General features: G+C 47.6%; 1 long non-coding RNA gene across 1 annotated transcript; it reads left to right on the forward strand.

Annotated features, from left to right (window-relative positions):
• The first annotated feature begins 4,752 nt into the window (after positions 1-4,752).
• On the forward strand, positions 4,753-8,557 carry LOC113967770. Its single transcript, XR_003534281.1, has 2 exons — positions 4,753-5,801; positions 7,994-8,557. It is a non-coding gene; the product is annotated as an uncharacterized LOC113967770 (long non-coding RNA).
• Positions 8,558-8,869: the final 312 nt, after the last annotated feature.

The raw sequence follows: 8,869 nt of genomic DNA on the forward strand, positions 1-8,869 counted from the left end.
TGCCTTTTTCTGCTCTCTTGGGTGTAGCTTGACATCCCTCTCTCCCTATTCTTCAGTCTGGTTATTCTAGACAAGGGATCTCTGGAAGACCTGTCTCCATGGCCAAGAGCTAATGGAACTGTCTTGCCCTTTTATAGGATATGCAGGAAATGGAGGAGGTTTGGAAGGGTCAGTGGAGTATCATGGATGAGATTGGTCAGCACCAACTGCTGACAGGACAACTTTTAAGAGGTTCCTTGGAAAACTTGTTTAAAAACAAGTAAAACAAACTTCTTGGTAGATCTGCAAACATCCCAGCAGCTGGCCACTGTCACAGTGGAGTCTTTGAACAAACAGCTGGGTTTCCTCTTTGGGATCTGCCAGTTCCTCCCTGTGACTCTTCTGACCGCTCCTGTCTGCTCCTTGCCTGCTGATAAGGGTGATGGCTTATTTGCCAGCTGTCATTTGAGGACAGAAAAGGAGGCGTCTTCCTTCCCCCTGCTCCAGACGAATTGCTGGAGAACGTTTGTTCTCCAGCCTCGCTTAATTCTAGTCACCAGTTTGTTCTCACATCATTTGTCTCTATTCCTCTGGCACTCCACTTGTTAGCAGAGAAACTCTGTCTCATGACAAAGATCCTGGGGGAATTTTATAGGTAGCTGTAAATAAGTCCGTATCTCCTTGCTGGTAGCAGGGACAGTTGTGACCTCATGGGTGGCAGGGTGGAGAAATATTGTCTGTTCTTGCACATGAGGAATACCACAGCTGAGCACTTTTGTTGGTGTGTCAAAACATGAATGAATGTCCAGCTGGCTTTGCAGAGAGACGGAGAAGAAAAGGGGGAGATCTTAACCTCCCATCAACTGTAAGTAGCCTTGCCTTTAAACAGAGATTAGAGTCATCAGTTATGGATGCAACATGCTCTTTTCCTCAGCAGCATCTGCTTCGCATCCGGAGCCACTACTGTGGCAATTAGCCACATATAAATTATGTGGAGGAACAGCTGAAGGAGATCAAGTCAGTGGAATGGGTTTCCTGAGGGGCTCAGTGACAGCAGGATTAACGCCTGTCCAAGGGGAGCCAGTAATCTCACTGGGAACCCTTACCTTAGTCCCTTATCAGACATCATTAAGGCACTGCTCAGTTTGTCAGAGCAGGGAGGTAGCTGGTGCTGCTGTGGGCCTAAAGCAGCTGGGAACTTGTGGGACTGGCTGGAAAAGGGCTTTTCACAGGACTTTGAATCAAGGAGCAAGGAAAATATCTCAAGACTGTTACTGCACAGAGACAGTGAGTCAAATGCAGTGGTGGTGCTTTGGGGAAGATCCTCCCTGCTACTGGGGCTTTCCAGAAATCCTGCTTCAGGGCTGCAGCTGGAAATATTTGCAGGCAAAACCAAACAGCATGGTAGGACCCAAATTCGACTGTGTCTGTTTGGCAATGCCTGTGGTGAGCAGACCTGCTCTGGGATGCCTATTTCAGAAGAGCAGGGCACTCTTGGATGTTGGCAGAACAACTTCATGAGCCTTCGGACCAGAACGGCCAGGTTTTGCAGAGCAGTGTGGAAAGAGATGTGCCTGTGAAGGTGGAAGGATCTCTTTAGCAGCAATCATCTTTTGGGAGATCACTAAACAAATTCAGAGGGAGAGAACAAGGGTGGAAGTTACTCTGCAGAGCTAAACCTTCCCATAGATCTCCCAGTACAAAAAGCATCATCTGTGATTTGTTGATCTCTCTGCTTTTTTGCTGTATTGAAGGTTCCCACGATGCATTTGCTCTGCTGCCACCCTCTGCTTTGACCCAGTGGAGCTAAGCAGGTTGCCCTGGCTTGAAGCACGTCACCAAAACCAGATCAGGGCTGAGAACAGGGCTGTCAGGGGGTGCCTGGCTGTGCAAAGACAGCTCAGGGCAGGAGCCCATCGCTGCTGTCGGGGAAGGCAGCCGTGACAGCTCTCAAATGGTTGGTGACAGCGGCACTGATGGCCTGACACTCACCCGTCTTTTAATCTGCGCTCTGTAACTTTCATCTCTGCCTGGCTGAGCACCTTCTCCTCTCATCCTGGCTGAGCTGACAGTGTCACCCTTCACAGGTCTGCTGGGCTCCTCCTGGGGGCTGGGGCCATCTCCCCTGTCTTGAGCTGGTGCCTTGCTGAGAAGAGGAGCGGTGAGGATGTTTGCAGAGTCATTCCTGGCCAAACCTGGGGGCCCCCATGACTCACCCAGTGCAAGTCACTGCTCCCATCTGCCTTTCAGGCAGCACATCCCAAAATGGTGCAAAATCCCTGCTTAGACACTTTTCTGCCATGATCTCCTGTAGTCAAGAAGCTTCCTTAGCAGAACTGGGCTGCCAGGGCTGGCATCTGGGGCTGGGGAATGTGCTTAACACTGGCTCGTGGGGAGGCTTTTTGTCTACTCAGATACACTGGGAATCCCATTCCAGCTGCAGGGGAGGCATGAAGTGAAGGGAAAACTGGCCACAGGTTTGTTCTCCAGCCTGTAGCTGCACCCAGCTCAGGGCAGGGCTGGCACAACCCTTGTGCATCAGCTGGCCCTGCTTGGGTACCTGCATGGCTGGCACTGGGTAGAGGTGGTACAGGGCTGGGGAGTGAAGGGAGCCCAGGAGGAGCTGGGCAGCCCTGGAGCAGCTGAGGGACTGCAGAGCCCTTTCCCTGAGCACTGCCTGTCAGGGATGGGGCAGGAATAGCTGAATCAAGTCTGGGAAGAGGCCTCAGCATGCCTGGGTGGAGGTGGTGGCATGGTGTAGGCAGAGTGCAGCAGGAGAGATGAGGATTGGGAGAAGTGGGACATGACACCTCCTCGCCCCATGGTTGGGTGCTCCCAAAGCCCAGCTGCTTCCCCACAGAGGTGACCAGCTCCCACCTCCACACCCTGCAAGCATCAGGGGATCACAAATCCCCTGCAAACACCAGGCACTTTCTGTGATGGTTTCCTGCTGTGAATTATTTCTCTCTGCTGCAGAGATAAATGTTTTTATGACCCGTGGTCATAAAAACATGGTGTTTTGACCCAGATGTCGCAGCCTTGAAGGGAGATGGACACTTGTCCAGCATGCACATGACAGACCTTCACTGCTTGGCTGGGCACAAGTGGGCATCTCTAACCTGGCCATACCACATTCCTCCCAGACCCCTGTGGCTGGAATTGTGGCCCCTTGCAGGTGCTGATGCCCTGCTGCAGGGTTGTGGCTGTTTGACCCAGCTCTAGGCAAGGTTGTGCATCCCAGGAACCATGAGGGATATCATGTGAGTTTGGCCCATGAGCAGGGCATGACGAACCAGGGAGGTGCCTGCATGTTCCTGACTCAGTGGCCGCTGCCTCTGGGACATGCTTAGGATTGGGGAGCTGGAAGAGTCCCAACACAGAGCTCAGAGGAAAATCTGCCCAACCTGTTACGTCAACAGCGGGGAGGGGTGCCCAGGTAAGAGCCAACAACTGGGATTTCACAGTTAAAGGCACCAACGTTGGGCCAGCCATTGAAAACATGAAAGGATAAAGAGATGCCTCACTTTGCAAGGAACAGCATGCAAGGAGTCTTGTGCAAAATAAAAAAGGAGAGGAAAACTATCTCCATTACCTGGCATCTGTGAGTAAATGTGGGCTGTGGAGTCTATTCCCGGGACTGCTCCCCAGGGCCCTGCCATCCTCTTCCTCCAGCCAGCCTCATCTGTGACCTCTACCAGTGACAAACACAATCCCACCCCTGCCTGCCCTCAATTAACTTCTTTCTGGCCATGCCACCATTCAGGACAGTATGATTCACGCTTAACTCATGGAGTAGTTCACTAAAAGCTAAAAATGGTAAGACTTTTGTTAGCTTTGGGAACATCAAAGACAGCCCCACGCCAGCTAAATAGCCTAGCTGCTACAGGGGTAGCATTTGCCTAAGGTGGACTGATCTCTGTGTTGTCTCTCCTTGTATTTAGATAATTTGGCCCTACAGCAGCAGAATTTCCCGTCCTTTTAAAATCAGACCTCTATAATAACAAATCTGCCTGTCCTGTGGAGCTGGTGGTGTCGTGCCTTTGGCATTACCCTGTTTGCATGAACAGCATCTCTAACACAAGAAGATAGTGGGCAAAAAATGTCAAGACCCCCAGCAACAATTAAAAAATTCATTAAGCTACAATAGGCCAGTCATTGCTGGGTAATTATTAAGCTGTAAGAATCACTAATTGTCTTATTAGCATTAAACAATTATGCAAATAATGGAAAACATACCAGAAGAGTAATAATATTACCTCCCTTTCACTCTCTCTGTTTTGTTGGGTTTTTTTCAAACCAATAATGAGATTCAAAATCTAAAGTGATGCTTACAGTTTTATTGGGAGTGTCTTTGGAGAGGAGTGAGACCTCTAAGGGCACTCAGCACAGGGTGAAGGGGACATCCCAAACCACATCTATCACGAGTTGTCTCACAGAGCTTGTAGTGCCCCCCACACCAGGCAGCAATACAGGGAAAAGCAGGTGCTGATGGCTTTGGAGGACACCAGTGGCTGCTAGGACAGGATTGGAGAGAGTCCAGATTTTGTACTATCATAGATATTCTATGGGAGTCCCTGTTCTCCCCCAAATAAATCACATAGTGCTTCAGGTTTGGTCTGGGTGAAAACAAGGCAATTTGTACTTTGTCAGATCAATTCAGTGCAAAAGTGGAAAGTTCTGGCCTTTAGAATTACTCTGTCTCAAGGATTTTATTGCTATTAAGTTAGTAACCTGAGGTAAGAGCAAGCTTCTTTTCCAGATGAGGCTCCAGCTGGATTTCAGGGTTCAACAGTAAGCTGAATGATGAGCAAGTGTCTTTATGTTCCTGTGAAACAAGACCTCATTTACCCCCACCACCAGGAAAAAGAAGCTTCACTTATTCATGTCCACAAAGGGCCTGGAAAAGGCAGAGTGCTTTTTTGCTTCAGCACGTTCACGCTGTTAATGACTAACAAATTGTATTGGCTTTACAGGTTTTAAACTCTGCTCCACTGATAAGACACGCATTTCCAAGTGCCCAAGCCAGCTCCTGCTCCGGGGTGGGTCCTGTTCCTGTGGTGATGTCTTGATAAACATGGGGTCACCTCTCCCAATCGTGTGATCCAAACAAATTTTGATCAGCAAAACACCTTTGCTTTTGCTTTATGATCAGAATGGTGACATTTGCAGCTCCCAGGGGATGGAGGGAGCGCTCTGCCATGGCAGTGCAAGGACTGGGGATCACCACCACCTGTTTCCCCTTCCTCGGAACAGAAGGGGAGATCTCCTTCTGAAATAAGTACCATCCCCAATACTACTGGAGACCTGCTTTTAGCTCCCTGGGACTGGTGACCCACCAAGCTGCTGTTTATGGCCTTTTTATTTTTCCTCTCACCTGGTGACTAGGATGCAGGATGTGATCAGCCTCTGGAAATAACTTTCTGAGCCTGTCCCTCACCTCACTGTTTCAGGGGACAGGAAAGCCAGCAAATCATCTGGATGGCAGGCAGGAGGGACAAAGGAGAGAGACTTTTTTCTGTTTTGATGTGACATTGTGTTATACTCGATTGACAGACAGGACACACTTTGCTCTGATGCTCACTGTTTTTTTTCTTTGAGGTTTTAGGATAAAGGATTTATATTTATGAGCTTCTCAGGGGCATGTGTCGCAGAGAACTTTCCCAAAGTGCCTTTTGCTGTAACTTCACGTTTCGCTTTCATCTTTTTTCAGTGGAAATTCTTGTTCAGACTTGAATTTCGTAATAACTTTTTTTCTGCTCCTTTGCAGGTCAAACTAGTCAGACTCAGAGGAGAGGCGGGTTATCAGGCAGAAGCATTTCTGTGTGAGTAGCTGTGAAATTGTTGGGGCTTTCTTTTCCCTGTTTTGGGCTTTTCTGTCTCTGTGGAGTCAGCCTGGCTGCCTTCTGGGAAGAGAGAGCTGATGAGGCATGTTACTGATGAGATGCATACTTTTTCCTTCTTGTTTTGAATCCCTCAATTTAATACAAGCCATTGGCACGGGAATGTATGAGAGCTCTTGGCTACAATACACACTTCCTATTGTTGGGAGTGAACAGCCCTGCACACAGCCTGCGGCAAAATTAGGAAGTAGCTCAGTTTGATCAGCTAATTTCTCACAATAGTTAAAAGATGTGATTTTTCTATGATGTTACTCTCTCTTATGAAAAAAAAAGCCTCACTTGATTTTCAGCTTCATGAGGCCTCAGCATTGTCTGATACAAGGAATCGACCCTTCCTGTCTTCCAGTCCTCAAGCTAACAAATGTTGGTTGTTTTTCTTTGGGCTTTAGGGTGGTCCTAGTCACGTATTTAAGGTTTTTTCTCTACTAATGGTAAACTCCACGCTGCTGCATATGGGATCCAGGATAAATTTTAGAGGTGATGGCAGAGAGTGATCCCCACTAATCACAGTCATAACAACTGTCAGGAAGCACTCAGCATTTCTCCATTGCAGTTTGGCATCTAGGAAGAGAACTGGGAAGGACTGAGAAAGAGAAAGAAAAGTGTCTGTAAGTAGAGAAGAATAAATCAGTCCATGTCTGTGGTATGCTGCTCCAACAAGCTTCCAAACACGCCTTGGGAAGGGATCTAGGGGAGCAGGCACTGTGCTCCCAGGATGCGCTTTGCTCCATGAGCCAGCTGTGCACTGCAGGTGGGAAACCTCACCCAGCAGCACTGGGAAAAGCTCAGTGAGCAGGGGCAAGGTCTGCGAAACAGGATAAGGACATGTAAGGCTCCTCAAAGGAAAAGTTGTAGAAAGGAAAAATACAATCCAGAGTCAGGATTTGTAACCATCATCCCGTGAGGAACATCCTGGCAGCACAGCAGCTGTGGGTAATATGTAGGCAGCTGTGTAGACAGCTCTGCTCCCTTCCTGCCCTGTTCCTCTCTCTAGTGCTGGTTAGTTTACCTGTTGGTGCATTAAAGACTCATCATAACTGTAAACTCCTACAGAGCTCTCCTTAATCACCAACTAAGAACACTGCACAAGGCTCTGATACCTGTACTTTGGAAAGCATTACTGGCCCAGCAGTAACACTCTTACTGCATTAGCAAACTCCTTCAGTGATGTCATTTTAATCACCTCAGTGTATAATGTGGACCTGCTTCTTCTGGTGCAGCAAGGGCTCTACCTCCAGCCTAACCCTCTCCTGGGATGCACAGCTTGGAGCCAGCAACTCCAAGTTTCTTCTTCTGGTGTCTGCAATCCTGGATCCCTTTGTGGTACAACCGACTCGGTCAAAAACAGGGCTCAGTGGGAGGGAGGGACAAGGTGGAACATAGTGGCCTGTGATACACAGGAAATCACAACTGCTCTCCAAGTCCAGCCTGGCTTTCTGCTCCATGGGTCTGCATCCCCTGCCACCCAGCCCCAGCTGCCCTTCCAAAAGCAGAGGTCATGAGAAGGGACTAACTGCATCGACTCATTAACCGGGTTCGTCAGAAGACAGATTGTCATGTTAAACAAATATATTTTTAAAAAACTAAGTCTCATTCCCTGCACCATGCCCCATCTGGGCCATTAAATCTGAAAGGGGTAAGTACAGCTGTGTCAAAGCTGTGCTCAGAAGCAGATTTTCACTGTTTGTATGAACAGCAACTGGCAACCACTCCGTTTTCAAACATCATTTCCTTCTCCTCGTTTCCCAGTGCTGTACTACATCTATTGCAAACGTGGCAGGGGATGCACACTGCTAAACAGTCTTTGGGATTTACAGAAAGAAACCCCACAAATACATTTCCTGAACCCAGCACACCCTCTTTATTTCTCACCAAGCCTTATGTTACCTGAGGATGGCTTTTCATAAATTATGCAAATTTTATTAATCTAATGAAAAGGTGGTGTGGAATTGTGGGACAGCTCAGCTTTCAGGGCTCCGGTGCCGCAAAGGCAAGCGTCTTTTTTGAGGGAGGGGTAAAAAACCTCAACTTTGAGTTAATCCAGCATTTCTTGTGATTGGTCCCTTGGTAGTCTGATTAATTTTGAGTGCAGATGTTTCTGTTTTCCTTCACAGAACACGCCCAGGACTTGGGAGCAGGCTCACCGTGCCGTGTTTCCCCCTCACCACACCACTCTTGCTATGGTCGTGCAGCAACATATGCTAAGGCCTTATTACAAGGGATTCCTATAAAAGGCATAAAGGATTAATAATGTATTTATAACACAACTTTGTTTTAGTATAAAGTGATCTATAAATTTGTAATAAATGTTTTATAATGTTTTTGTAGCCTGTTATAAATGATAAATGGGAGACTATAGATGCCACATCAAATATTCATGCTGCATTGTGTGCATTATTATGCCATTACTGTTCAGGAAACCATTAATAATAAAGTGAATGGAGATGTAAAAGTTGCTGACATGCCCAGCAAGCCATTTATAATGAAATGTATAATCCTTACCATAAAGTAAATACATTGGCCAGTGATTGTTGATGAAATGGAAACACTCTGAATTATTCGTGAGGTATTTATATATTAATGTATATTATCCATATCATGTCACAGAAATGCTGTTAATATATTATATGTATTATTAATTATTTTTACCTAATTTATAGGCAGCTCTTTAAGTGTTACCTTGTCTCTTCTGCTGTTTTGGCAGCTGCATGAGGTCTGGTGAGTTATTTTATGGGATGTGTGTGTTGTGGGGCAGCTGTGATGAACTGGCCACCACAGTGCTGGCTGGAGCGAGCCCAGCAGGGCAGGACAGCACCTTCCTGCTCCCTCACCCACCACCCTGAGCTTCTCTGTGGGGATGGGGTGCAGAGGTACGCGGCTGTGGGTCTTTTCCAACCTAAACAACTCCATGATTCCCTGACAGCTGCCAATGTCTGATGTGCTGCCCCAAACGGACAGACCCTCTGGATGGCCCCAGCTGGCCTCCCTCC

This window comes from Neopelma chrysocephalum, unplaced genomic scaffold, assembly GCF_003984885.1.
Source record: "Neopelma chrysocephalum unplaced genomic scaffold, ASM398488v2 Primary Assembly neopelma1_65, whole genome shotgun sequence".
Taxonomy (NCBI): Eukaryota; Metazoa; Chordata; class Aves; order Passeriformes; family Pipridae; genus Neopelma; species Neopelma chrysocephalum.